This window comes from Podarcis melisellensis (assembly GCF_964234715.1).
Source record: "Podarcis melisellensis genome assembly, chromosome: 14".
Classification (NCBI taxonomy): Eukaryota; Metazoa; Chordata; class Lepidosauria; order Squamata; family Lacertidae; genus Podarcis; species Podarcis melisellensis.
Window position 1 is genome coordinate 3959468 of NC_138546.1, and position 27042 is coordinate 3986509.

Below are 27042 nucleotides of genomic sequence, written 5' to 3' on the forward strand. Positions count from 1 at the left end.
GGCCCCCTTCCAACCCTACAATTCTATGAGCTCATCCTAAGGCACCTGCCTTGGTTCCTATTAAACAGCTCTTCATTCAGAATCATGAGGACTAGCTTCTTACTTTATCTATAGGAGAAGGGCCTGCACTCAGCAGAGGAGCCTTGCATGCTGAAGGAACGTGCCAAGTTCAATCCCCGGCCTCTCCAGGCAAGGCTGGCAGAGACCCCGTCTGAAACCCTGGAGAGCTGCTGCCAGTCAGACCAGCAGGAAGGACCAGTGGTCCGACTCAGTATGCAACTTCCAATATTCCTAAAGTAGCCTGGAAGGAAAGAGCCCAACTCATTGCCCCACTTCCACCTCTGGCCTGCCCACCATGAGGCCTCCATCATCATCATCACCATAATCACTATCACCATTTATTTATATCCCGCCCATCCGGCTAGGTTCCCCCAGCCACTCTGGGCGGTTCCCAACAAAATTATTATTATTAATACAGTCATACCTCGGGTTACAGACACTTGAGGTTGTGTGTTTTTGGGTTATGGACCGCTGAGACCCAGAAGTACCGGAACGGGTTACTTCTGGGTTTGGGCAGCCACACATGCTCAGAAGTGCTACATGTGTTTTGCGCATGCGCAGAAGCGCCAAATCACAACCTGCGTGTGCGCAGTCGCGCCGCTGTGGGTTGCGAACATGCATACCTCACGGATCACGTTTGCAAACCAAGCATCCACTGTAATAATAAAGCAATCAAACATTAAAAACTTCTCTAAACAGAGCTGCCTTCAGATGTCTTCTCAATGTGAGATAGTTGTTTATTTCTTTGACATCTGATGGGAGGGCGTTCCACAGGGTGGGGCCACCACCGAGAAGGCCCTCTGCCTGGTTCCCTGTAATCTCACTTCTCGCAGTGAGGGAACCGCCAGAAGGGCCTCAACGCTGGACCTCAGCGTCCGGGCTGAACAATGGGGGTAGAGAGGCTCCTTCAGGTATACTGGGCCGAGGCTGTTTAGGGCTTTCAAGGTCAGCACCAACACTCTGAATTGTGCTCAGAAACGTACTGGGAAGCTCCTCCAGCTCAGTCAATAGAGCACGAGCCCCACATTGGGCAAATATTCTTGCATTGCAGGGCGTTGGACTAGATGGCCCTTGTGGTCTCTTACAATTGTGGCCCCCAGGAAGGTCCAGTGATACTGAGTGCAGTTCCTGCACCTCCCTTGCCTGTGCTTTCCAAGACAGCTCAAAAGCAACCAGCCCGAAAGCCAGGATGGACGGAGCAAGCTGCCCTCCTTCTGACCCAGGAATCCTGTGTTCCCTTCCTCTGCTTGACTGTAGACAAGCAACGAAGGCTCCGCAAAGAGACACGGCACAGACGTCAACCAGAGCCATTGCCCGCCACAAGCCTTCGTGCAGCAGGGCCTGGTTCGCATCCCTCACTCCTCATTTGGCTGGCGCTCCTGAGATGCGCGGAGGAGAGCAGGCCTGGCTGAGAGACGTCAAGAGGATGCTGCCGTCCCAATGATGCGTGCCACCTCCGCTGCATCTGCGACGGGCGCTATCGAACCTGACACGGGCGACACGGCTTTCAGGGAGGAAGCGCAGGAGAGTTGGCAGGGGAAAGTGTCAGGATGTCATCCCTCTGTCACCCCGACACTGTCTCCCCTCCCTGCTCCACAGCTCTCTACTTCCCCCCTCATTACAAGCACCTCATCTTGGCAAGCGAGTCAAGACCTGCACCGTGTTCGTTCCTCCCATACAAGAGTGATAGAGGAGCCATTCTGACGGCAGCAGTACCGCAGCCATTACTGACAATGGAGGATTAATGAGGCGTGCGCCCCCGACCTGCCGCTCCGAGTTTGGCTCTCCTTGCTGAGCACGCCCTGCCGGGGGCTTGATCTCTAGTAACGGGGGCCCAGGGAGGCACGGAAGTGTTGCCTGCCTGCCTGATCTGATAGACCTTCTTCCCTCTTTGCAAACAGCAGCAACTCAGAGCAAGGTGGGCTGTTGTAAAATTATGCATATACCAAGAAAAAAGCACACCCAAGAACTCAGGCCAATGTAAGTAGTGGGAGTGGTCCCTACTTGCAAATCAATAGTCAATTGTAACAAAAACCAATCAGTTCAAAAGTATGTATTCTGACAAGGATTACAAACTCAAATAGAGTTTACAAACTCTAACAGAGGATACAAACTCTAACTCTTTTGAATGGGTTAGTTTTTGTTACAATTGACTATTGATTTGCGAGTAGGGACCCCTCCCACTACTGAAACTTACATTGGCCTGAGTTCTTGGTGTGCTTTTTTCTTGGTAAAATTATGCATGGCACGCAGGAAGCGGATACGGAGAAGCCTGCCTCCCTCTCTCATGACACCGTCAGTGAAGCTGAATGTTGGAAGATTCAGGGCAGGCTAAAGCCGATCTTCACGCAGTGCATGGTTAGACGGTGGAACTCTCCGCCACAGGAGACGGTGAGGGCCACCAACCTGGATGGCTTTGAGTCTATAGCTCAGTTGGTTAGAGTGTGGTGCCCTTCCAATTAGAGTGTGGTCCCTTCCAATTCTATTATTCAATGAAAAGAGGACAAATTCATGGAGGAGAAGGTCGTGGACGGCTTTGCCCTTACTCCACATTCGTACTCCACAGCTAGGTTAAGCACACAGACACAAATAATGTGACGTGTAGCTTGGACCTAGGAGAGGGGCAGTTGCTCAGTGGTGGTGTGGGAATGTTGTAGATACTAGGAGAGGACATATTGATTTAATAGTATCCTTCCTGACTCACGCTTGTGAGTCAGCAGCAGAGTGACATCCCCCAATATATAGCAGGAAGCTAGTTGGTCGATTCGTTTGAATCTCTTTACTTAAGCAACCCAATCTGGCTTTGTTCCAATTGAGTTCTGTCCCTGGTAAGTCCCCTTTTATCCCTCCTAAAAAGAATAAAGACACACGAAGCTTCTTTTAAAAGTAACAAGAAGTTTACTCACATTCAGTTCACAGTTGGATCCCTGAAGGCAGGCTTTAGCTTAGAGTTACAGAAGAGGGTTCATCCCGTATGAGAATGAGCCCGTGTGCTGCTGGCTGAGAGCCAGCAGACAGCAAAATACATCAAGAGGAAGAAGAGGGAGATGGCTGCATGACTGGCCCTTTTACGGGGTCTCCCAGGGTCAAGCCCACCTACCTGGTCACATGCAGGGGGAGGAAGCTCCAGACAGACCAGGAGTGACAGGAAGTCCTCCTGGCTGGAATAACACCCTTCTGCGTGTCCACTCTGGGCAAACAGGAAGTGTTGTATTTGACTGCTTGTGTTACATCCCACAGGTCCCAGGTCCCGTCCTCAGCCTCTCCAAGCAGCTCCCTTACTCTTCCTCACTTACTGAGGCATTCGGATGGAACGAGAAGTGCCTGCATCTAACACACTCGCTCCCCCCACTTTCTCTCTGCCCCTAGTGAATGTTCCTCTCCTCCTCATTTCCTCATATGTGTAAACACACAGGGGAATTACAGCGAAGAAACTAATGCCTTTAGCAAGGTTTATTGACCTCGTTCTCGAGTAGCGTACATTTATGGGGGGAATAGTATCATTAAATGCAAACAGGCAATCATCGTCGCAATCTCAGAACGGTTAGCTTTTTAGGAACAAATGTGCTTAATGGAAAGTGTTTGGGGGATTTGTTATTTATTTATTTATTTGCCGTGTCAAAACGTTTAGCGTTCATTTAGCACTGCCAAGCATCTTTAAATAATGTAATGCAGATTTAGAAACCTTCTTGTTTCTAAATGCAGATTTAGAAACCTTCCCGTAATACAAATTACATCAGCTTCGCGAGGAAGACTTATCAGGAGGTGACCTGTACCTGCTTTCCAAATATCAACCACCAATGAGAGCTTTCAAGGCCCTCTGGGTCTTCTTCCTTCTTCTGGTTTTGTGGCTTCGAAGCAAATTTTGGCTACAGCCACACCATATATTTAAAGCACTGTGATACCACTTTGAGCAGCCATGGCTTCCCCCAGAGAATTCTGGGAGCTGTAATTCATTGAGGATGCTGAGAGCCGTTATGAGACCTCTCTGTTCTCCTCTCTGAGCTTCAGTTCCCAGAGTGGTTTAACTACCAAGCCTTCTTCACAAGGAATTCTGGGAATTGTAGCTGTGGGAGGGGGACCAGAAGTCCGCTAACAAACTCAGCTCCCAGAATTCTTTGGGGGAAGCCATGGCTGTTCAAAGTGGCATTGTGGTGCTTTCAAATGTATGGTGAGGATGTGACTTTGGACTGGACAGCTCTTCAAACAGAAAAAAGAAAAAGGTAAAGGACCCCTGACAGTTAAGTCCAGTCGCAGACAACTCTGGGGTTGCGGCGCTCATCTTGCTTTACAGGCTGAGAGAGCTGTTGTTTGTCTGCAGACAATTTTTCTGGGTCATGTGGCCAGCACGACTAAGCCGCTTCTGGTGAAACCAGAGCAGCGCACGGAAACGCCGTTTACCTTCCCGCCAGAGTGGTACCTATTTATCTACTTGCACTTTGGGGCGTGCTTTCAAACTGCTAGGTTGGCAGGAGCAGGGACCAAGCAACGGGAGCTCATCCCGTCATGGGGATTCGAACCGCTGACCTGATCGGCAAGCCTTAGGCTCTGTGGTTTAACCCACAGCGCCACCTGCGTCCCTTATTTGGCTGTAATAAACAGAGCTAATAGGAATCTGCATATGTTTGGAGACTCTTCCACATTAAAGGCACCAGCTAATTCTTCAGAGTGGCCTATATGAAACCTTTCTCTGCTGTATGCTAATTTTCCACATGCAGAGAGGGTGTGTGTGTGTCCCCTTTAAAGTGGTTTTTATTTATTTAGAAAAAGTCCATTTTTTCCCACCTCCTTCTACTGTCTCTTTCAGCAAGGAGGGAAACCAAGGGGTGTGGCTGTCAAATTTACGACCCATCAGAGGGGGACTTTGGGTCCCCGTTGCTACTTGATTATCAGGCGGCTCTTGAAGCCGTAAATAAATAAATATTGTCGCCCGCCTTCATCTCGAGGTGCCTTTTAATCTTCCTGCTATATTTTACACAATGCGCCTGACTCCCAGCTGGCTTGCACAATATCTCATTTTAGCATCTGATACAAGGGACTGGATTAAACCCAAGGCCATTGTGCTGGATGTTAATCATCCCAGTCAGGAGGAAAGGAAGAAGATGAACCGCCATCAACTCACTGCTGCTGCTACTGCTCAAGACTCAGGCCCCAATCCTCCCCTGCTGGCATTACACAAAGCTGACTCACCTCTTGGTCTAAGGTGGGCCTTTTCTGGTTCCTTATAGAATCATGGAATTGTGGAGTTGGAAAAGAGACCACCAGAGCCATTTAGTCCAACCTGCTGTGATGTAGAATCTTTTGCCCAATGTGGAGCTCAAACCCACAACCTTGAGATTACAAGTCACATGCTCTACAGAGCTGACATGGCATCTCCTCAACCAATACCTGTAGACTAGGGCAGAGGGGATGCCCATTCAGGAGCTTCTTTCAGAGGGTAGCACTGCCAATCACCCAGTACCTGCCTGTGTAAGGGACGCGGGTGGCGCTGTGGTCTAAACCACTGAGCCTCTTGGGCGTGCTGATTAGAAGGTCGGCGGTTCAAATCACCGCGACAGAGTGAGCTCCTGTTGCTCTGTCCCAGCTCTTGCCAACCTAGCAGTTTGAAAGCACGCCAGTGCAAGTAGATAAATAGATACTGCTCTGGTGGGAAGGTAAAGAGCATTTCCATGCGCTGTTCTGGTTTTAGCAGAAGCGGCTTACTCACGCTGGCCCCATGACCCGGAAAGCTGTCTGTGGACAAACACTGGCTCCCTTGGCCTGAAAGCAAGATGAGCGCTGCAACCCCATAGTTGCCTTTCACTGGACTTAAATGTCCAGGAGTCCTTTACCTTTACCTACCTGCCTGTGTGTTACGGGTTCACTTCCGAAGGCTTATACCAAGTCCCTCCATCCTGAGATGTACAGTGGGTGGGCCTAACAGACAGGGCTTTTTCGGTGGTGGCACCCAGAATTTAGAACAGTCTCCTAAAAGGGGACTGTCTTTCCTCTTAGTCACCTTGGTTATAGGCGATTAGAACTCATGGACATACAATTAAGCTGAATGTTGGAAGAATGCCAGGTTTTCCCCAGGCATCTAGTTGGCCAGTGTGAGAGCAGGATGCTGAACTAAGTGGGCCATTGCCTGATCCACCAGGCTCCTCTTATCTTCTTATGCTGAAGGCGGGCATAAATAGAAGAATGGATAATATTTTACTACTTCAGCAGTCAAAACGGAGGCCCTGAAAAACGTCTGAACACTCTGCCAGTGTTTCACCTTCCTGGCCTGCCAAACCTTTCCCCTGGCATCTCCCAAATCTGCCAGGAGCACATTCAGGAGAGGTCCAAAGCTTTGTGAGCGAAGTTGCTGTATCTATCCGTTAAATGGCTGCTGTTCCTGGCATGGGCCCCGACCAGCTCCACATTGTCACTGAGCTGGCAGGAGGGCACTGAGATGATGCCGCTCCCATGCCAACTGCAGCCTTCCCAGCTAATACTCTTCCTGGCCCCAAGCGCTGCCAGCAAGCCTCGATTTTAGCTGCCTCGAGGCAAGAAAGCATAACAAGGCAAGGCCCAACATGGTTCCAAATCGATAGTTTCTGATATGGCAAATGAACGGCCAATGCTATTTGACAACTTCGTTGGCAGTGGATGTAAGAAGATCAGAAGAGAGTGCTGGATCAGGCCTGTTTTCTATCTTCACGAGTGCTCAACAGGCTCTCCCACGGCGTGGAGAGATTACTGGCCTGATAACCACTTTAACACATCAAGAGAGTTCTGCTCGCTCAGGTCAATGGTCTCTCTTTGTGGGATGTAATCCTCTGGAGCAGTCAAGTACAACATTTCCTGTTTGACCAGAGTGAACATGCATGGGGAATGTTGGTCCAGCCAGCTGAACTTCCTGTTACACCTGGCTGGAGCATCCTTCCTTTGCATGTGACTAGTAGGTGGGTGTGACCTTTCCAGACCTGGTAAAAGGCCAAGTCACGTAGCCACATCTTTTATTTGTTGTCCTGCCTGCTTCCTACTTCACCTGGACTGCACTGCTGGCTACCAGCCAACAGTCCCTAGGTTATCTCCCATATGGGGTAAACCTGTTTGTACATATTTGTAACTTTAAGCCTTAAGCCTGCCTTCAGGGATCACACTGTGTTCTGCCTGATCACGAGTACAGTGGTACCTCGGGTTACATACGCTTCAGGTTACAAACTCCGCTAATAATAATAACAATAATAATAAATTTTATTTATATCCCACCCTCCCCAGCCGAAGCCAGGCTCAGGGCGGCTAACAACAATAAAACAGTACAACAGTACAACACAACACTCTAAAATCATTCATTATAAAATTAATTCAAATCAAACCACTGGCAACCATTGGGCCAGAGCTCCGCGAAGATTGCCGAAGGAGGGAGTCAGGCTGCGCCCTGACCAAAGGCCTGGTGGGACAGCTCTGTCTTGCAGGCCCTGCGGAAAGATGTCAAGTCCCGCAGAGCCCTAGTCTCTTGTGATAGAGTGTTCCACCAGGTCGGAGCCACAGCCGAAAAAGCCCTGGCTGTAGTTGAGGTCAGCCTAACCTCCCTGTGGCCTGGGACCTTCAATATAGATATAGTGCTTCAGGTTAAGAACTTTGCTACAGGATGAGAACAGAAATCATGCCACGGCGATGTGGCAGCAGCAGGAGGCCCCATTAGCTAAAGTGGTGCTTCAGGTTAAGAACAGTTTCAGGTTAAGTATGGACCTCCAGAGCGAATTAAGTACTTAACCCGAGGTACCACTGTAAAACTACTTTTTGTTACTTATGAATAAGACTGTTGTGTCTTTATTCTTTTAGGAGGGATCAAAGAGGTTTTACCAGGAGTAATAGAACACATCTCAATCTGGACAAGCCAGATTGAATTGCTTATTATCTTAAGGGACTCACATGAGTCTGCAACCAGCTTTCTGCTGCGTAAAGAGGGAATGGATTCTGCTAAGTGAAGATACTTGCCAGTGCAAGTTAGGAAGGATAATATTACTGTTACCCACAACATTCCCACACTCTTGTTCATCATCCTGCCACCTCAGTGACCAACCAAACATCCCAAGGGAAAACCCACAAGTAGAAACCAGGCACTAAAGCAACTCTCTCTTCCCAGGTGTCAAAAAAGGTTATTTATGTATGCCACCATGTTTTGTTAGCCCCAAAATGGAAAACGAGCGAGGTCCCAACCAAAGAAGAATGTCAGCTTAAACTGTTGGAATATGCACAGCTTGTGGACCTAACTCATAGAATAAGAGAACAGGAAGAACATTCATTTAAAGAAGATTGGAAAATGTTTATGGCATATATGGGGGATAATTGTGTACACTTGAAAACGTCGGCAGCATTAAGATAAATTCAACAGTGTAAATAAGTTTTGACAGAAGAAATAATGGAATACTGAATGGTTTAGTTTATGTAAAATATGCAGGGATTTATGCTATGCAAAATGAACCATGGAAAGAGAAGATGGGAAGTCATGGATATTTTAAGGTTGTCTAAATGAATATTCTAATTTGTGCAACAGAAAATGTAATAAAAATATATGAAATATATGAAAGAGAGCAACTCTCCCCTGCTGCGGTTCCCAGGTACTGGTACCCAGTAGCATTATAGCCTCTAGTTATGGATGCAGAGAATAGTCATCATGACTAGTAGCCATTGATAGCCCTCTCCCCACATGGATTTTTTGAAATATGGCAACCCCTATTGGTAGTGGCCATTACTGCCTCCTGTGGGAGTGAGTTCTGTAGTTTAGCTATGTGCTGCAATGCCTCTATAGGCATTGCAAAAGTCCCGGGCCCTAAGGAAATCAGATTATCCTCCGCCAGGGCCTTCTCAGTGATGGCTCCGACCTGGTGGAATGCTCTGTCCCATGAGACTAGGGCCCTGCAAGCTTTAACTTCCTTCTGCAGGGCCTGTAAGACAGAGCTATTCCACCTGGCCTTTAATTTGAATGCAGCCTGATCTTTTATTACCCTCCCTTCCCTCCCTCTCCCCTTTTTATGAAGATTACCTGCTCTGGGATCCCACAGCTAATTCTGCCCTGGTCTCCTCGCTGGCCCAGGTAGGACTAATTTAGCCAGCTTGCCCTGGTGATCATCTAATGTTTATTGGATGGATTTTCCCCCCAAATTGATTTTTTAATTCTAAATTTATTGTTATTCGTGTTTTATACTGTATTTTATCCTTTTTTTTGTTGCATCAATTAAGTGTTTTAAACTTGTTGTTAGCCGCCTTGAGCCCAGTTTTCTGAACCGGGAAGGGCGGATATAAATAAAAAAGTATTATTATTATTATTATTATTATTATTATTATTATTATTATTATTATATCACAGAAGCAAAGAATTGCAGAGTTGGAAGGGACCCAAGTGGTTGTCTAGTCTGAGCGCCTGGAATGCAGGTATTCCATCTAAGTGGTGTCAGGGGTAGCTATTGTGGTAAGCTTCGGGTGTCATTGGACTACAGTTCCCATCAGCCACAGACAGAAAGGTCAGGGATGATGGGAGTTGTAGTCCAGCAACATCTGGAGGGTCTCATACTGGCCGCATCATAACTCTGAATGTTTGCCCGTTTTTACAAAACACCCCTCAATGTGATGCATGTCTACTCGGAAGTGAGCCCTGCCAAGTTCAGCAGGACTAACACTCAAGTACCGTATTTTTTGCTCTATAAGACTCACTTTTTCCCTCCTAAAAAGCAAGGGGAAATGTGTCTGCGTCTTCTGGAGCGAATGCAGGCTGCGCAGCTATCCCAGAAGCCAGAACAGCAAGAGGGATTGCTGCTTTCACTGCGCAGCAATCCCTCTTGCTCTTCTGGCTTCTGGGATTCAGAATATTTTTTTTCTTGTTTTCCTCCTTCAAAAACTAGGTCCGCCTTATGGCCTGGTGCGTCTTATAGAGCGAAAAATACGGTGAGTGTTGTTAGGATTGCATACTCAAGTTAAAGCAGGCAACTTTTGAAATTTTTTGAAATTTTTTGAAATTCCATTCATACACCAATTTACATTTCTTTATACACCAAAGGCTTCCTAAAGTGGCTAACAAGTAAAACAGCTGAAACAAAAAAGAAGAAAAGAAATCCAATCGTTGCATTAAAACTTTTATAACACCAGACCACAAACAGCAGTAGGAGTTAAAATGATAATCGGAACCAGCAAAACGAAAGGAATAAGGTATCAAAATACCACATCAAATGCTTTGGAAAATAGAGAGATCTTCTCCTGGCATCAAAAAGAGAAATATTTCCTCACCAGAGGGGCCTACCCTTGGAGGGTCTTTCAGAGCTTGGGTACCACCACCTCTCAGATCACCCCCCCTCCAACATTTCTATATAAACACATAGAACAAAATATGAGCCGGGTGAATCAAGCCAATGTCCCAGCTAGACTAGTATCCTGTGAGGAGATTTCACCCCTCCCATCTCCAAGAATCTCCTGATGAGTCTGCTGATTCTCCAGAGAGGAGGGGCAGTGTTCTGCTCTCTACTTATTCTACTCCAGCACCAAGTCAGTCAGTCAGTCAGTCAGTCAGTCAGTCAGTCAGTCAGTGTGTTGGAGAGAGAGAGACTGAGTGTTACAAATCGTGTGTAGAGATAAGGTTGCTGCTAAGAGCAGCTGCAGACACTCAGTGCAGTTTAGCATTCATTTATGCTTAGAACCCATTTAGCTCTGTATATAGTTGTAGACAGAATAAAGAAGATATTCTACAGAGCTGCTCTCCGAGTCGTTTATATACTCTGCTGTACTCTGCTATACTCTGCTGTGCGACGACTGTCTTCTTGTGGAAGTGAATCCGGTGCTCACAACTCTAAGCTGTGAGTCCACAGCACTTTGACCTGTTCCTGTCCAGAAGGTGGTCTCTGGAAGTGCTACCCAGCTCGCCTGGCCCAGTCGGGCTGAAGTGCATGAGTCCAGTTGGTGGTACTGGCTCAAGGGCGATGCTGACATCCTGCTCTCATGGTAATTAACCAGATGCTTGTAGGAAACATGGAAGCAGGATTCGAACACAAGTGCAACTCTCCTCTCCTGTGGTTTCCAGAAGAAATACAGCTTCCAGTTGTGGAGGCAGAACAGAGCCATCCTGTCTAGCCTCATTGCCCATGAATTTGTCCAATACTATTATAAAGCCACCCAGATTGGTGGCCATCACTGTCTCCTGTAATGTCCAATACAACGTAACACGTGTCCAATATAATAAATCCGGCACAACACCTATCCAACACACGTTCTCCATCACCTCCCACTCTTGGGGTATTTTGGGAGCTACAGTCCCTTCTCTTTCACTTGTACTCTCGTGCAAAGGGTTTATCTCAGCTCAAGGAATTCTAAATGACTCCATCTGCCAGCACCAGCAGGCATCCTTGATAGCTTTGCAGGTTATGTACCACAAGCGAAACATACAACAAAATGTTGCAGCATGGGGGGGGGGGGTGCCCATGTTCAGGGAGCTATTTACTTTTTTATTTTTTAAAAAAACCCAACACCATTTCTATACTGCTTAACATATGTAAAATACAGTGGTATCTCTGGTTGCGAACAGGATCCGTTCCAGAGCCACGTTCGCAACATGAGCAGAATGCAACCCGCATCTGCGTGGGTCGCGATTCACCACTTCTGCGCATGCGCGTGACATTATTTTGAGCGTCTGCGCATGCGCAAGCGACAAAACCCAGAAGTAACCCTTTCCGGTACTTCAACCTGAAAAGATTTAACCTAAAGCAAACGCAATAAGAAGTATGACTGTGTATCTAAGCAGTATACAGAAAACCTGAGCAACAACAATGTAACGAACAGCAAATATTACCAAACTACAGTTAACATAAAAACACACTGCATTAATATGCTAATACCTTCTTCCAGGAAATTGCATTCCATTCCCCCTCCATTCCTGTTAACAGCCCCTTTTTGCCATCTCCCTCTGGCCCTGGGCTCTGAGAAAGGGCCAAGTGATGGGGGGGTGTCCTTCTTCTCAAGGTGGCAAAGAGATTTCCTGCCCTATGGACACCAATTGCCATGGTGGCTAGAAATGCATTTTAAACACACACACACACACACACTTTAAAAATGAAAAGGCCTCTCTAGCTGCTCTGGCAAACCCTACTGCTGGTGCAAGCCTAGCCACCTCCTGCGCAATGCCTGTCTTCGAGAAGAAGGACCCCGCTATCCCCTCCCCTGACAACTGGAGAAAGGGGCGCAGGAACTGTAGCCGATGGAGGAACCTGGCTCTAATTGATATCTCATAGCCTTCATTGGCATTTACTTCATTGACCATCAAGTGGATTTCCTTCTGTTTGCTCGTTCGACCTCAAACGACGGCAGGGACTGAATGATTTCCACCTTCCTTCTCTACTACCCTAAGGAGTCTCAAAGCGGCTAACATTCTCCTTTCCCTTCCTCCCCCACAACAAACACTCTGTGAGGTGAGTGGGGCTGAGAGACTTCAGAGAAGTGTGACTGGCTCAAGGTCACCCAGCAGCTGCATGTGGAGGAGCGGAGACGCGAACCTGGTTCCCCAGATTACGAGTCTGCCGCTCTTAACCACTACACCACACTGACTCTCACTAATACTGCAAAAACGCAAACACGCCCTACAGAAATGGGTACACAAATTGCTTTGCAATGTATATATTTGCATATTCATTGATGTGTAATGCTGGGGACGAACCTCTTCACCCTAGCTCTGCAAACTTGAGGTGCATATTTTTAGGACACACCCTATGTTTGTAATCTTGAGTTGTTTTATGCTGTTTTTTAATAATTGTGTCTTAATATTAATGATGTTTTTAAATTGCTGTAACCAGCTCTGGGACCTTAGGGTGAATTCTAATAACGATGATGATGATAGTAATAATAATTGCTGCTCTCCTAACCGGTGCCTCACTGGTTCTCATTTTTCTGAAGGGCTTTTCATTGACTTTGTTATTCATTGCTAGAGGCAGACTCTATGCACTAAGGCTACAACTCTAACCATGTTTTCTCAGAAGTAAATCCTCCTGGATTCAATAAGGCTTACTCCCAAGTAAACGGAGTAAGGACTGCAGTCTCATGCCTCTTCTGACAGTAAATAAAACAAGAAAAAAACAGTGAAATTTGTACTGTTCGTTTCACAAGGAAATTAGAGCATTACGTTTCAGCAGAAACATGCATACAATCATTTTCTGGGGGGAAATGTGCATTTATGAAATAACGCGTTGAAACGGCATATGGTGGGAGTATTTCATACAGTCCAGGACACAAAGAATAAGATATTGCCGGGATGCTAAATTGCCCCTCCCTGGTGCCTGTGTGAGGGCAAAGAGACAGGATGACAAACTGTGAAATCAAGCTGCCTTTATAAGCTGGTCATAACCACATTCACATGAGAGCAGGTCCCACTAAATTAAATGGGACTTACTTCTAAGCAGACATGGTTAGAATTGCAGCCGCGCATAGCTTTGTGGTGGGCCATCAGCCACCTCCTTAATGTGCCACAAAACTGTGCTGTTTTTGCTGCTGAAGGCTAGCAGGGCATTCAACAGCTTTGAAAGGGAACGTGCAGAAAAGGCAACTGATGTATAAATATCTGTTGATGGCTGAGACTGCACATGAGCTGTGCACTGTGAGATACGTATTTTTTAAAAATACGTCTATTTCTGCATTTGCAGACAGTGAAACAGGGGAAAAGTTTTGTGCAAAATAAACCAATTGCAGCAGAATGAAAGTGCAAAGGAATGTTGGAACAGACTGAGGCATGTTCATCCATCCTTAATTGACATACAACCAAACTGACACAAAAAAGAGCTAATGGAGGAAGAGATTTGGCTCCGTTCATGTTTTTTGATGAGCCCTTTGACGCAGCTGGGTTGAATGTGCAGGGTGACAGGAAACGAGAGAGCTTCCCATTTCTCATCAAATGCAACCAATTTAATCTTCGGCTCACAACAATTTGCTGGTGTGACATGTCAACTCACCAAGTGTGTGTTTCGTCTGTCCAACAAAAACTTACAAGTCTTTTTCTTCTGCCACCATCCGTCATTCCAAATTAAATTGCACGCTTTGCAGCCTGCAAAATTAATGTCATCAACAAGGGCTTGGATCTTCTCAATGGGCACAGTTTACTCAATCAGCAGAACTTCGGGTTTTGTGGTTGTGGAATTAGGAGGGGAAGTTGCACAACGTCAAGGCATGCTTGGTCCATGTGGGACGCAGCTTTACGCCTCTCGTTACATGTTGCCAAATATGCAAATGCTGCACCTGGCATGGATTAATTCCTTCCTGATGCTCACGAGGAATCATCAGCTTATGGCCGGCAGCTCTGATTATTCTTATCTGAGCCTGCATAACAGTAACTACACCTTGGGCACCAAATCCTTTGCAGGCCTCTTTAGAGTCAAGCTATAGTTAGCCAGCTCTCTGCATCAGTGGAGTCCATATACTGGCTGGGCTGACTGTTACAGGGTTGCCGGGTCAAGAAATCCCCAGATCTTGGGATTTCAGGGACCAAACCTCAGATCTAGGGACAGCTCCTGGCGATGTCATGGGGTGGACCCCAGGGATATCACAGGAGTTGGGCCCTGGAACGTCTATGCAATAATTTGCAGAGATGGGGGTTAATTGGGAGAGGGAGAGAAGGAGAGGAGGAGAGCGGCCCCTGCCAAAAAGTGTTTGCAATAATTTGCAAAGATGGACATTAACTGGAAGAGGCAAAGAAGGACAAGAGGAGGGCAGACTGTTCCCCCACTGGATGATCTATATAATAATTTTCAGGGACGGAGGTTAATTGGGAGAGGGAGCAAAGGAAGGCACACCCCTCCAGAAAGTCTATGTGATAATTTGAACCTGGATACTGTAGGGCTGAAGCTTGCAAGCTGCACACATAGTCTTCTTAACTTATATTTTAAAGGTGTTCTCTCACCCACCTGGAGATTCAAGCCCTTCTCCTACTCCCTGGGGGGCACCAGGCAAACACCGAGACTTCAGGTCAGCCCTACGTAGCTTCTGCAACATGGAAGCCTCCTCTTCCTTCAGACCACCCCCAGGGACCATCTTGTTATAAGTTTGAGAGGGGTGAGTCTGAATCACTACCAAACCCTGGGCCCCTTCCAAACCTGTGATGCTGTGAGGTTAGAATCTATCATAGGAAACCTGCCAGACCAGTTTCTTAAGGCAACGGCCTTAGCTCACCAATTGGGTGCTGCCATTTACATCAGTAAGAGGCTGCCCCGTCTCCAAGGAGACGAATGCGGTAACCCCCACCCCTCATCAGAAGCAGTATCACCTTGTAAGGGAGAAGAACAAAAGCCAGAGTTTTGGGTGCGAGTTTTGGCTGATGCCAGAAACTGGAGAGATAGAGGCTTGTCTTGCTCTGTGCTAGACCCAAGAGCTGTGATTCAGTGCCTCCCTGGAAACTTAATGGGGAAGCAAAATCTCTTGGGGTGTTCGTGCTGCGAGCCCCTCCATCCTGTGCTCAGGGGCAGTGGACTGCCCCGGGTGTCACCACTGAGGGGGTGACAAAATGCCGGGCAGCAGTCACCGCGGGGCCTGCAACATGCCTAAGCCACACGTCTCTCCTGGGAGTGATGCGGTGGCTTGGGGGCCCGCTGGTCTACCCACCACCTCCCAGTGTAATGCCAGTGTGGTGTAGTGGTTAAGAGAGGTAGACTCGTAATCTGGTGAACTGGGTTCGTGTCTCTGCTCCTCCACATGCAGCTGCTGAGTGACCTTGGGCTAGTCACACTTCTCTGAAGTCTCTCAGCCCCACTCACCTCACAGAGTGTTAGTTGTGGGGGAGGAAGGGAAAGGAGAATGTTAGTCGCTTTGAGACTCCTTCAGGTAATGATAAAGTGGGATATCAAATCCAAACTCTTTTTCTTTTTCCCGTCAGCTGTAAGGCAGCTGAGCGGGAAGAGGCAGGCAGACTCCTCAGAGGTGCCGCGGAGCGTCCAGCCCCGACTTGCCCCACCCCACAGGCGGCTGGCCCCGTCCCTAGGTGCCCGATTGGCTTCCTCTGCCACTGCCTGTGCTCAGGTTGTATATATGTATAAATAAAACCATATATCCTAAAGACACCACCGTCTCCATTGACCTTCATGCCAAGGAAACCAAGCTCTGTGTAAAGCTCAGGGACCCTGGAGTCTCTCGCTGCTCAGAGATTGGGGTGGCAATATCTCCCAATACGCTGGAAGAGTATGAGCATCAAAGGCACACTGCAAATAGAGTGGGACCTCGGTTTTTGAACGTAATCCGTTCTGGAAATCCGTTCGAGTTCCAAAATGTTTGAAAACCGAAAACCGAAAGCAAAAGCCTCAATACGGAAAACTCAAAACAGAAACCGTCTTTCCTGTTCAATTTCCAGGGTGCGTTTGAAAACCAAGGCACTTACTTCTGGGTTTTCAGTGTTCAAATTCCAAAATGTTCAACTATGACTATGGAGGCGTTTGAAAACTGAAGTACCACTGAATATTTTGAACAAATAAACGGGGGGGGGAGGGGCTGTTCTTTCCCTCAAAGGGAGATTTTGTGAGCAGCTAGCCACTTCTGATTTCTTGGCCCAGAAGGACTGACGGTATCCCGGCAGAAAAGAGGAGGAGGAGGAGGAGGAGGTGGATGGTGGAGGAAACAGATGAGCTTGGTGCCATTCATCATAATTAACAATTGTGCTATGAGTGAAATGAATCCATTTCTTCTCTTTGCACATGCCTGTCCAAAAAGACAGATCCCAAAACTGCTCCGCTTAATAATTGTCAAAACACACGCCACCCCCCCACCCTCCCAGCACCATTCGTCATGCCGAGACACAGCTCGGATCTCCTGGTTGTCACAAGATCTATTTTACGTCCACTGGTAACTCAATGATAGACTCTTGCAGCACTCAATTGAAGGAGCCCTGTGGGAATCTTTCATCTCAATGTCGGTGAGATGCAGGAACATAAACGCAGATAACAAAACTGTCTTTTGTCCTTTCCATCCTAGACTGGCTTGTCTTGACGCTGAAGCCTACAATTCGCCTTCATCTAGAGAAGACGGCAGACTTTCTCTGCTGTCTCTTGTCAGTCTGAAGGTGCTACGAAGGAAGCGACTCCTGGAGCCCTGTGAGGTGGGCTGTCTGCCCTCCCTTGATAATAGGCCACAAAGTTTCTGCCTCAAAACCCAGTTGAGGAAGCCAATTGATTGCATGAATTTTAATCAATTGATTAAGGCATCAAATTTGCATATATTTGCACGAGAGTTAAAAATGCCGTCCTGAAGGGAAAAAACAGGCTTAAGATCAGAGGCAGAGAAACCATTCTCAGCCCAAGAACGGCATCCTTCCAAGAGCAAACTTATGGGAGCAGTGTGCTGGTGGTATGGAAGACTATGTTCCAACCACGCAGAAGTCAGTGGTTTCTACACACCCCTCTGTTCAAGCAAGCAAGAGAGGATCACAGCTCAAGGCCACAGTACAGTCAGGTAAACAGAGGCGTAGCAAGGTGGGGACGGTAAAGGCGGCTCGCCCTGGGTGCCATCCCTGAGGTGACATCACCCCAAGGTGGGGGCAGTGGAGGCGCACCTCCCCAGGTGCCTGAGAGGCTTTCTCCACCACTGCAGGTAAATGCACACAAGGAAGTCCAGGTCCCATGTAGGGCATTGCCTGGGGACAGCCTAAAGGTAGCTCCTTTTTGCACTATTTGCTTTATAGTTTATTAATAGTAATAAACAGCCGATGAGTCTCAAGCCCTCATTGAGTTAGGCACTTCCCCCACATATGAAGACAGGTTCTGTTGATATTAGTGGACAAGACCAAGAGTGGGTCCAACGGTCAAGAAGGTGCTTTCTGCATGTGCTGTAGAGGGAAGGGAGGGGCAGATGGGTCTCGTCCACCTGGGAAGATCGCCCATCAGGGAGAAGGAGAACTCTGATCCTAACCATCCTCTGCCTTTCTAAGAAAAGGGCTTAAGAGTAAACTCTACACAAATCCAGAGTGGAATCCCTAAGATGATTGGATGGCACCTTGGGTGGCACTTTCTGGCAACTCCTGCAGCCCAGCTGGTGCCAAATGTTTTGCTCTGTTTTCCTTTGGACCAAATCAGTGAGGCTGAGGGGGGGGGGTTGTTGTCTGGGCAGCCCAGGACCTCCATACACAATGCCCAGGCTTCTGCCCCAGGGGAGCTCACTACAGAGCTGCTTACCCAGTAGTTTGACTTCACCCCTGGAGGCACACTCCATTGTCTCTCAAGAGAGATGGATGCCAGCAGCAGCAGCAACAACTATTATTATTATTATTATTATTATTATTATTATTATTATTATTATTATTACCTGCCCTTCAGCCAGGGCAGGTTGCACTAAATACATACATAAAAAGCAGTTTAAAGCAAATCATAAAAGTTAGCTGGATCTTTAAAATATACACCTTCTGTGTCCAAAGCCAGGATGATGATGATGATAATAATAATAATAATAATAATAATAATAATAATAATAATAATAATAATAATAATAATTTATACCCTGCCCATCTGGCTGAGTTTCCCCAGCCACTCTGGACAGATTCCAATCAAGTGTTAAAAACAATACAGCATTACATATTAAAAGCTTCCCTAAACAGGGCTGCCTTCAGATGTCTTTTAAAGATAAGATAGCTGCTTATTTCCTTGACATCTGCTGGGAGAGCGTTCCACAGGGTGGGTGCCACTACCGAGAAGGCCCTCTGTCTGGTTCCCTGTAACCTCACGTCTCACAATGAGGGAACTGCCAGAAGGCCCTCGGAGCTGGACCTCAGTGTCTGGGCTGAACGATGGGGTGGAGACCCTCCTTCAGGTATACAGGACCGAGGATAAAGAGGTGCGTCTTCAGCTTCCTCCAGAAGCTGCATAATGAAGGTGCCCGACGCACCTCTGTGAGGAGGGAGCTTCACACTTTGGGGCCACCACAGAGAATGCCCTCTCTCAGGCTGCCCACCCTGAGCCTCTTGATGGAAGAGGAACCACCGAGAGGGCCCCTCTGGCAATCTCAGCACCCAAGAGGGTCTGTGGGGAAGAAGATGGTACTTCAGAGATTTGGGACCTGAGTCATCAAGGCTTTAAACACTAATGTGAGCACCTTCAATTGGGCCAGGAAATATGCAGACAACCAGTGCAGCTGTTTTGAAACAAGGGTTATACAAGCTCTAAATGGAACCCCAGCCAGAAAGCTGGCGTTTTAACGATTTTACTGCACACCATCTCAATTGCTTTTATGAGATGGCTGTTTATAAATGTTCTCATTAAAAAGTTTACAAATTTTCTTTCTGTCCTTTTTTTTTTTTTTAGGACAGAGGCAATGGAGATGACGAACAATTGCTTCGGGAACATGGTTGTGGTCTTTGAACCTACTATTTTCCCCCTCAAAAGCCCTGAACAAAGCTTCAATGCAATTCAGCCGTTATCCTTCTAAAACCCAAAATGCTCTAGCAAAGCGAAAACTACTCCCTCCTTTAAAAAAAAAAAAAGTACCATCCTTGCATTCCTGAGGAGTAATGGAAATAATCGCTTTATCCAGTGGTGCCACTGCCTAGAGGATTTTGTTTCCACTAAAATGGTCCTCTTTGTCCTTATGAAAAGCATATTTTGAATAACAACGGTACGAAAAAATTGCAGACTGCCAGAAAGAGACGCACTTGACTCTGTACATCCATTCAAAAGTTCTCTCCTTTTCTCTCCCCCCTCCCCCCCGCCAAATTCTTCTTTTCCTTTCCGACAGCGGAAGCATGAAACCCCACACAATGGTCAAGAGAAAAAGAGTCGTCCCTAGGCCTTAAGACACAACACGTCGCTTTAGCAGGGAACTGCGCTAGAGTGAACGCCAGTCTTAGGGCGCAGAATTATCACGGGCGATATTGCATGGCCCAGAAAAATGGAGCAAGCTGTTTCCAATGGAAGAGTCGTGCATGAGCCTTGCAGTTCAAGCTGGGACTGAAGGTTTCACAGCAAAGGTACTCATGAACTACCACATTTCCTATCCAGTACTTCTCCGTGTATAGTGGTACCTCGGGTTACAAACGCTTCGGGTTACAAACTCCGCTAACCCGGAAGTAGTACCTTGGGTTGTGAACTTTGCCCCAGGATGGAAATGGAAATCGTGCGCTGGCGGCGCGGCAGAAGTAGGAGGCCCCATTAGCGAAAGGTTAAGAATGGTTTCGGGTTAAGAACGGACCTCCGGAACGAATTAAGTTCATAAACCAAGGTACGACAGTATAAGACTAGGGGTTGTTTTTTTATTGAAAAATAATGTTTAAAACCGTGAGTTGTCTTATACAATGGGTAGTGCCCAGGGGTGACGTGGGATTGGTTGACGCCAGAAGCCGGAGATGTTCGGCAGCGTGTCATTGGTGTCTGCAGTAAGGGGTGGTGTTGATTGGGTGTTGCTCCAGCAACTGGGTGGGCAATTGGCTGCTCGTGCCGGCGAGGGAACAGGCGTTAGGAGGTGTTCCATCCCATAAAAAAAGCTCAGCAACTCTGTGCAATCCTCCACAAAAAAGCTCAACAACTCTGGGCAATCTCTCCCCCCCCCCATTTTCTTAATTTTTAGTCCCCCAAAACAGGGGGCGTCTTATACATGGGGGCATGGTAAGTCGAAAGGACATCATTTAAAGGACCGCAGTCTCTAAGCCAAGGATGGCAGTGGCTGATGGGAACTGGAGTCCAACAATATCTGAGAGCCCTAGAGGTGATGGGTTCAGATTTTATTTCAGGGCTATTTCACCCACACAAGTCGACCACCTGACGCTGGCAAAAGCCAGGAATGACTCGCCTTGTGTGACAGAACTGCCACCTTGCCCTTGGGTTCATTTAAGGAACATGTTGTACGCATTTTTGCCATTTAGAGCAACAGATCACCAGCGGAACAGTCGCAACACAGATTTCCCAGTACCAGCAGCAACAACAACAACAACATAAGCCCAGATCATGCCTCGACTGCTGTCTATATCTCTAGACGTATGTTGAGACGCAAACTGCCGTTTCCATTCTGAACCATTGTCAAAGGCCATTTGTATTCCCCGCCTGGGAAGACAAAACAAACAGACCTCCCAGCGCTGTGTGCGGGTTCCTTTCAACGTGTGTTTTATCAGAAAAAGCTTCTCTCCCTCCCCAGCCTCTGACTGAGCTTTGCGTCTCACGCCTCTCCCCACAGACTTGACTGAAAAGGTCACCTCTTACCTTGGTGCCGGAGACTCTGACATCCAAAAGCAGCCGCCAAATGGATGTTCCCCAGCGGAAGTCATGGATTTCGCCTTCTCATCATCTGTGTGTTGCTGCCAGGCACAATGGACTCAGGGTTTCTGAAGGTCTTGGAAGGACCGGGTCACCAAAGGTGGCCTTTGAACTGCAAAAAAGGAACAGTGACCAAAGAGAGAAGGTTAACATCAGGTCAAGGGAGGGAGGGGGGAAAAAACCTGTGGAAAGAGCAGACCTGACATTTCAAACAGACGGTCGATTCGAAGGACAATGGTCAAGAGTGTACTGCCAGCAACATCAAAGACCACATGAATGGTTTTGTCTGGTCAGCTGAACCAGGTGGGGGTAGCTGATGGGTCTCAAACCCTTGGTGAGTTAGAGACTTCTTCCTAGATGTGAAGACAGGATCTAGCGGATTAAGCAGATGAAACTAATAGTGGGTCCCATGGTAAAGAAGGCTATTTCTGCACATGTTGTGTAGAGGACTCAGGAAGATAGCCCATCTAAGAGAAGGAAAACTCTGATCCTAAACCTCAGCTGCCTTGCGGGGTATCTTTAGGAGAAGCAAAAGCCTAAGGGTAGGCAACCTAAGGCCCGGGGGCCAGATGCAGCCCAATCGCCTTTTCAATCCGGCCCACTGACGGTCCGGGAATCAGCGTGTTTTTACATTAGTAGAATGTATGCTTTTATTTAAAATGCATCTCTGGGTTATTTGTGGGGCATAGGAATTCGTTCATTCCCAACCCCCCAAAAATATAGTCCGGCCCATCACATGGTCTGAGGGACGGTGGACAGCTGAAAAAGGTTGCTGACCCCTGGAGTAAACCCTACACAAATCTGGAGCCAAGGCCCTAAGGAGGTTGGATGCCGCCTTGTACTCCTCCTACTGGCAACTCCTCCACCAGTCAGGTGCCAAACGTCTTGCTCTGCTTTCCTTTGGACTACATCAGTGAGGCCAAGATGGGGGTCTTGTTGTCTGGGCAGTCCAGGATCTCCAGACACACTGCCCAGGCTTGCGCCCCAGGAAGGTTACTTTGGTGCTGCTAACACAGTGGTTTGACTTCACCCTAGTAGACACACCTCATTGTCTTTCTAGACCAGTGTCCCCCAAACTTGGGTCTCCAACTGTTTTTGGACTACGACTCCCATCATCCCTAGCTAGCAGGACCAGTGGTCAAGCGTAATGGGAACTGTAGTCCAAAAACAGCTGGAGAACTAAGTTTGGGAAACACTCCTCTGTAGAGCAGTATTTCCCAACCTTGGGCCTCCAGCTGTTTTTGAACTACAATTCCCATCATCCCTGACCACTGGTCTTGCTAGCTAGGGATGATGGGAGTTGTAGTCCAAAAACAGCTGGAGGCCCAAGGTTGGGAAACACTTCTCTAGACAGACATAAACCAACAACAATTAGGTATACATGTGTATATTAGGTATACATGTATACAGTGCACACAAGTTACGAGTGCACACTGAAACCCTAACGAAATTTTGTGAGGACTCTTAAGAAAAATGTGTGATCTTATGCAGAAGCGTCCACCCCTGGAGTCTACATGTAGATATCATTAGCATTTCCTTTGTTCTGCAATGACAAACTGGGAGGGGGGACCCAGCCCCCTCCTCAAATGCATTTCAAAAGGAAGATATAGCCATTTTGGTATGCAGGGGCCCTTCACATCTGGTGTACTCTGCATGAATTTTGCACTCAGATACCTCCATCTTGCCGTGGCCTTAACCCTCCTGCACATTAGGCAATTTTATTATCTTCAAAATCCATATCTACACATTTCAGATGTATTGGGCAAAAATCCTATTAAGGACAACAAGATTAGAAAAGGCCATTATGATCCAGTGCTGGATGGTTCCACAAAGAGAGTAATATGCAGCCCCCAAGGTGAATGCCAGAGAAGATGGAGAGACCAAAAGGATGGGGGTCAGCACATCAAAGGAGGCAGGTCGGGGGCTGGAGAGACGTTAATGAGTCCGCGAGCAAATATTAACAAAGAGAATGTCGGCTTGAGAACATCTCTCGGGCAGTTCACAAAGTATCTGGAGGGAGAATGGCTACAGCATAATCAATCAGATAGAGGGGTTTCCCAAGGTTTCATGGGAAAGCGAGAGATGCTCAGGATGAGGTCTGACATCTGTGCTAGAAAGAGAAGAACACACGGCAACAATTCCTTAGGGAAAGCAAAGGTGTAGCCAGGTGACAGTGAGATAATTCAGACACCTGACTGCTGGCTCAGTTGTAAGATGGTAATTAGGATCCAGCTGAAAGTACTCACAGGTGTTGTTGAGGTGTTGGCTTTCTGGTAAACATCTCAAGCAGTTCCAGTAAATGCCTCCCTTATCTGATGGCTTTTTCTAGACCTTTGTTTGCTTTTTATTTGCCTTGCCCTTGCTTGTCCTCACTGTCCATTCCTCTCGCTTGCCTCCAGTTACTTCTGATTGGCTAGGCTGCATGTGATCCTTGATTGGGCTGGACCACCCATGGGGAAACCCTGAGGGGAAATGGCACTCAAGCAAACTCCTAAATATTTTTGTCTCCTCAAGAGAACTACACCTGGGGGATTGGGGGTCTTGGAGGGAGAGTGTTTTTAGCGCCAGATTTAGGGTGGCGCTGTGGGTTAAACCACAGAGCCTAGGACTTGCCGACCAGAAGGTCGGCAGTTCAAATCCCCACAACGAGGTGAGCTCCTGTTGCTCGGTCCCTGCTCCTGCCAACCGAGCAGTTCGAAAGCACACCAGTGCAGGTAGATAAATAGGTACCGCTCCAGAGAGAAGGGAAACGGCGTTTCCATGCGCTGCTCTGGTTCGCCAGAAGCGGCTTAGTCATGTTGGCCACATGACCCGGAAGCTATAATCCAGCTCCCTCAGCCAATAAAGCGAGATGAGTGCCGCAACCCCAGAGTCGGCCACGACTGGACGTAATGGTCAGGGGTCCCTTTACCTTTACCTTTTTAGGCAGCTGAGGGGCTGCAAAACTGGGAAGCTTCATAACTGAGAAGCTTCATTTGGGGGTGCCAATTTTTGGCTTCTTACAGGTTGCCATCTTTTGAAAGATTACCAAAGCACGCCCCTGGTGTTTGGGGTACAGGGGGGGCTGGAAGAGTGGGAAGTCCAGAGTTCTTCTACGGCTCAGATTTTAACTTGAGCTGGGAAAGAATTCCCAAGGCAAGCTTTGCAAGCCCCCAGAGCCTGTAAAAACGAGCCCAAATTTGGAAAGCTTCACTGGCACCTCTATTAGACATATAAAACCCCTTAAATTGGCAATTAATTGCACGTAACCAACAGATTAGAGCTTAATGGGGCTAATGGGCAGGGAGGGGGGAAAATGGAGGGGTCCTAGGATTTTTTGAAAAGCAGGGAGAAGACAAAATGACAGAAGAAACTATAGAGAAGCAATAAAAGACCGACAGGTTAGGTTCCTCTCCCCTGAAATAGCATCATCCATAAGGTAGAGGAGAACCTCCAGGCAGTGGTCCTTGGGGTGATGACGGGGGAGGGATGAGGAGCATTCCCCCCTGTTTTAAACTCCGAAATGTTGGAGGCGGGTCAGAAACCTTTCATTGCCTGGACTATGCAGAATTAGATAAATAACAGGAAAGATTCGAAACCTGCGGGACCAGAGATTCTTAGAAGACTGGAGTAAATATTTGAACTATTTGAAAAGCAATTGTAATAAACAGATTATGCCAGTGGGACTGCAAGAAGTTCTGTAAGGAGGATTATGTGAAATATTGCAAGGAGGACTATGATGAGAATGATTAGTTAATGATAATTAAAAGTAATAGAGAAATTAGGAAGTGCAGGATAAGTGACAAAGAACGGAAAATCTTCGGAGGTTGTTGATGGAAGTCTAAAATATTGTATAAGATAAGGAGTTATGTTAAATGATTGTTAGAAATGTTATGTTTAAAAATTACTTTTAAAAATGTGTGTGTGTGTGTGTATATAAAGGTAAAGGGACCCCTGACCATTAGGTCCAGTCGTGACTGACTCTGGCGTTGCGGCGCTCATCTCGCTTTATTGGCTGAGGGAGCCGGCGTACAGCTTCCGGGTCATGTGGCCAGCATGACTAAGCCGCTTCTGGCGAACAAGAGCAGCGCACGGAAATGCCGTTTACCTTCCCGCCAGAGCGGTAGCTATTTATCTACTTGCACTTTGATGTGCTTTTGAACTGCTAGGTTGGCAGGAGCAGGGACCAAGCAACAGGAGCTCACCCTGTTGCGGGGATTTGAACCGCCAACCTTCTGATTAGCAAGTCCTAGGCACTGTGGTTTAACCCACAGTGCCACCCGTGTCACACACACACACACACACACACACACACACCTTTCATTGCCAGGGAGCAGTGGAGTCTTTGCCCCACTTTATTTTTCTGACTCTAAATGTGGCATTGTTTCCTATTTGACAGAGGGCAGTCCCGTGTTTGAAGGGCTGCTCAGCAGACAGAAATATCATCCAGCTCACCAGATTGGTGAAGACTGTGACCAGGTGAGATGCACACCTGCTCTCTCTCAATGATACACCAAAGAAAACCCCCTGTGTTGCAAAACAGAACCCTCTTTCAATTGTAGCAATCCCTTCTCAAGTGTGCACCTAACTGCATATATCAGAATATGGGTCATGGGGCGAAAGATTCCTGCCTTGGCAAGGGGTTGGACTAGATGAGCCTTGCTGACGCCTTCCCACTCTACAATTCTATGATTCTATGGGTCTATGATTCATACAACTCTACGATTCTTTTGTCATCTATTGGGCCAGTCCATTGGCATCGAACCTGTTTTTAGAAAGATACACAGGGAGCGTGATTTGCCTAAACCTGCACGGGTGTCTGGTCAGGGGTTGGGGATTGTGGATTTCTTAAAGCCTCCCCCCATTCTGTGATGCCTGCATTGCAGCACGTTGGACTAGATGACCCTTTGGTTCCCCTCTGTCTCTACAATTCTTTCTCCCACAATAATCCAAGCACCAGGTGGAGGTTTTGCGAGTGAGCCAGACTCAGTGCTTTTTTCCTGATGGGATGCAGGGGTACGCACACCCCTAAACATTTTGTGAATCTCTGTACTTTTGTCCATTTACTGTACAGTGGTACCTCAGGTTAAGAACTTAATTCATTCTGGAGGTCCGTTCTTAACCTGAAACTGTTCTTAACCTGAAGCACCACTTTAGCTAATGGGGCCTCCTGCTGCTGCTGTGCCGCCGGAGCACAATTTCTGTTCTCATCCTGAAGCAAAGTTCTTAACCCGAGGTACTATTTCTGGGTTAGTGGAGTCTGTAACCTGAAGCATCTGTAACCCGAGGTACCACTGTATTTATTTCCCGCGATTTGAACTGTAAAATGGTGATTTTCTTGAGTCAAAATGAGAGTACCCCTAAACATATTTTTTTTAGAAAAAAAGCACTACCCGGATTAATCTGAAAAGGTAGCTCAAAAATGGTGTGGATAGAAGCAGGAGCGTTTTGGGGAAGGGATGCTTTTAATGGGGTGATCTTTATCGACGGCTTGCCAGCCCTCGGCTAAAATTCATCTGGTGCACGACAGAGACTTTCTGCATTCATATGGCTTCTCTCTCAGCCCCGCCTGACAATAGCCTCAGCCTCATAAGTCTCGAACGGCGGTTGAGAGATGCGCCCGATAAAGATTTTGCTTCTGGAACGCAATTCCGCTGCAGAGGAGGCAGCCGGGATGGATCGCAGCACATTCATCCATCACCGCAGGAGCCCGTGCGGTAATAACAGATGTTAAAAGCTGCCAAACTTCTTTCTGTCACTAAACTAAAGAGACGTATAATCCCCGAAGCAC

General features: G+C 47.3%; 1 protein-coding gene across 5 annotated transcripts in view; it reads right to left on the reverse strand.

Moving 5' to 3' along the window:
• The window catches only part of ELFN1 (extracellular leucine rich repeat and fibronectin type III domain containing 1), a 242767-nt gene that overhangs the window by 77930 nt on the left and 137795 nt on the right, over positions 1-27042 (reverse strand). For all 5 annotated transcript variants that reach the window (XM_081889151.1, XM_081889153.1, XM_081889154.1 and 2 more), the window contains exon 3: positions 21219-21384. The gene's annotated coding sequence lies outside the window, so the exon portion shown is untranslated. The remainder of the gene's footprint in view (positions 1-21218; positions 21385-27042) is intronic.